Raw genomic sequence first — 3969 nt, 5'->3', positions numbered from 1 at the left:
GCCTAAAATTGTAGCCACATCTAACAACTGTTCGGATAGGAACAAAAATGCATGAACTGTCCAGTCTTGTGCAACTAACTTGTACGTACAGAAGCAGCATGATTCTGATGAAAGGACACTTGGGCTATTTGGGAAAAATAAAAAATATTCACATAAAAAGGAAAAAAAATAAGAGCCTTTGAGAGAATTATCTTCTTCAACCTATCTTGGAAGCTTTTGGTTATGGCAGCTTAAGTCTCCTACAGGTGAATCAACGTGAAAGGGATGCAGACCAGCTTCTAACGATGAGCCTTAAGTGTAACACAAGAGGGAATAGAGATATTCAAGTCGAGTTGTCTCGGAATAGTATTCTCCACTTGTTTCTTTTATTTTTCTTTTCTAAGCACTGGTGACTATTTTCTATTTCATGTTAGTATGGATGTACACATGATTTTTAGGCTAAATGTTATTTTATTCAATCTTGCTTCTACTATTTAATCTTTGGGTTTGAATGTTTTTAGCACGGAAGTGTTATTGCGATCACTGACACTAGAAGGTGCAGTGACAGTTCAAGCTAACAAGCATGACAACGAAAATTGCTTAAGGGTTCCACTTATTCTTAATAGTGTTCCATTGCCAGCAGCGGAAGGTGGGGTTAATGTGCATGTTTAAGTCTTGGATTACATATAGAAGTTAAGCTTGGTAAGATATTCATTGCAATTTAAAGTATCGACAACCACCTATCCTTTTATACCTTGTGAGCACTTAGTATTCTATTGAATATTCACGTTGGGGATCCTAGTTTATCATTTTTATCTTCTTGTTTTGAAGTTATTGCTTCGACACCTACTCTCAAAATTTATTCGTTTCCGTCCATTTAATGCACTAATATTGATAAGCAAAAGACAACTATCTTCGTGGGATCGATATCCGAAAGACTCATATCTATCTACTATACTTACATCGACAATGTACGCTTGCACATTATTGCTCTGACGTTAAACAGCTGACCAAAGAACGAAAATTGATGTTCAGAGTGGAACACTCAATATGAAATTTGACGATGAAGTGGTCAAGTTTAATTTTTATGGGGATATGGGTCACCCTAGTGCAATAAAAAATGTCCCTAACGTCGATGTAATTGAACCATTGAAAAACTTACATTTTGAAAAGGATAAGTTACAAACTTTTCTTTGCAAGAGCGTAAATCTCGATGTTAAGGAAAAACAAGAAGAATTATTGACAGTAAAAAAACAATACATTAAGCTGTCATTCACATAGAGGCACCATAGTTTCCCAGAAGTTTAGGTAAAAATTTTGAATTAACTCATTCGTAAACTAAACTCTTGCCTTCCATTTCGTAAAACCCAAAATTGAAGCTTAAACCATTACTGGAACATTTAAGGATTTCGATAGAGGAAAAGGCGACCTTGAATGGAGAGGCTCAAAGACACCTCAATCCATCGATGATTAGAGGAAATTCAGAAATTACTAAAGGCCAAAAGGATATACCAAATTTCAAACAGTAGTTGGGTTAGCTTAGTTCACGTAGTACCTAAGAAAACTGGCGTGACTATAATTAAAAATTTAGTAGGAAAATATAAAAAATTAAACATTCAAGAGCTCGAAGAAATCTGACATGATACATATAAAAATGCCCGAATTTATAAAGATAAAACCAATGTGTTTTATGATTAGAAGATATCTCGTAAATGATTTTTAGTAGGACAAAAAGTGTTGCTTTATGATCCCACATTAAAGATCTTTACAGGTAAACTTTGAACCAAATGGCTAGGTCCTTTCGTTATTACTCAATCATTTCATCACGGTGCAGTTGAAATTAAGAGTGAGAAATTCGGAAAGAGTTTCAAGGTCGATGGACAAAGGTTGAAACCTTTGAACTTCCAAGTAAACGTAGAGGCAAAGTTAATTCTCAAGTAACCAAACGGACAACATTTTCAGGTTGTAGAGCTAACGATGTTAAACAAAAATGCTTTATAGAAGGCAACCCATATTTATTTATTTTAATTTATTTAATTTTGAATTTGGTTTAATTTATGTTGAAAAAAAATATAATATGATTATTATTTAAGCTATTTTAATGTGTTGTTTTCTAGGAACCATGGTGAAGGCGACAACCTAAAAATGCGAAAAATGCTTCTAAGACGTGCCCATGTGATAAGTTAATTACGTGGTTGAGGCTTATGGAAGCTCATTAAAAATTAGAAATGAATATCTTCTATGGTGGGGGCACGCCATGTCAAATTTCAGTGTTACCATTTGTTGAAACAAACACCTAATCAAACCAAACCAAACCGACCCAACCCGATCGAACCAACCCGCCAATTTAAACATACACAGGGAGCATACTTGACCCTTCTCTTTCTTATGCTTTTATTATTGCATATTGAAGGAAATGTGGGCTAAGTAGGGGAAATCGTAGGACATGTCATGCTATTGTTTACTATTCGTTGCATGTGTTAATTCTTATACTAAGATTATCCCTTAATTTGATTGAAATTGAGCCTTTAATTCCTATGCTTAGTTAATTCAAATGGTTGGGTGATTCATGAATAATTGTTTATTGCTTAGTTTGATTGACAAGTGTTTTATAGAATTGAAAATATTGTGGTAAAATCAACATCTCATGAAAATTGTTAGTTCTTTAAACTTGCTTAATAAAAGTACTCTTATATCGTTTTGGTCATTTTATTTTATGTTACTATAAAAAATAAATAAAAATAAAAAATAAGTAAAAGAGAGAGAGAGAGACTATATATATAGAAAAATATATATATAAATAAAAATTGCATGTATATACTACTCCGCTGATGGCTTTGTTATGAGTGAAGATTTAAAAAATGTGACCAAATTGAGTAACCAGGATGAGGTGTTTGGGTTGTCATCTCACCTTGCGTCAAAAGATTTAAGTGACGAATTGAAACTTGCAAACACTCCACTAATCAGGCTGCCATGAGTAGGGAAAATTAATCTATTTGGAAACATATCAAATTAAGTAACTGAGGTGAAGTGCTTGAGTCGTAATCTCATATCGCGTAAAAAGATTTGACTATGTCCCAAATTTGTTGAATAATTTGATCGAGAACAATTGTCTTGCAAGTTTGATTGAGCTTCAATTTAGTGAAATGGTTGATTTTGGACATTGTTAAAATTTTATAAACACTTGATTAGTTAAAAATGAGTAAGTTCTTATTCATGCTAACACCTAAATTATTTGCATTGTACATGGCTGTTGAATGAGACTTGATTTTGGAACAAAATTATTGAATAGTTTCTAGTATGGGAATTCACAATATGTTTGAGGACAAGGATCGGCTAAGTAGGGGGAATTTGATAGCAAACTAATTTCATATGTTTAATGTACCTATTTTTAGGAAATTTTTGAATATAATACTACTAAACTCGTGATTTCTTGCTTAAATGTCAGGGATACAATTGGAGTGCTAAAGTTCAAAAACAAGCAAAATCAAGCTAAATTGGAACAAAAAGCAAGACAAGGGGCTGAGTTGAAATTTGCAAGATTATTTTTGGGTTGATAAAAAAAATCATATTTTTGACTTGGTCAAATCTTATATTTAGAAAAAATTTTGACTTTGTGTTGGTTGTTAAACATGATTTTAGGAGAAAACCATGCTAAATTATCTCTTTGAAAGGCCTATATAAAGACTTGTAATTGTGACTTGAAAACACATTTGATTTTACACTTGAATTTAGAAAGCAATTAAGCATATTCTTGTTCAAGCTTTCTGTCATTTCTTTCTTCTTTTTATATTTTGGTACAATTGCCTTTCTCACTCTTAAACACCAATCGAGTATGATTAATTTCATGTTCAACTAATCTTCATTTAACCTTAGATTGGTTATCATTTCGATTGAGAATCATAAGATATGAACTGCGTTAAAACCTTATAATATAATATTCATTATCTCTCTGGAATATGAGATAGTCACAATCGTCCATTAAAGTTA

Source organism: Gossypium hirsutum, chromosome A01, assembly GCF_007990345.1.
Source record: "Gossypium hirsutum isolate 1008001.06 chromosome A01, Gossypium_hirsutum_v2.1, whole genome shotgun sequence".
NCBI lineage: Eukaryota > Viridiplantae > Streptophyta > Magnoliopsida > Malvales > Malvaceae > Gossypium > Gossypium hirsutum.
Note: the sequence above shows the minus strand (reverse complement) of the source record.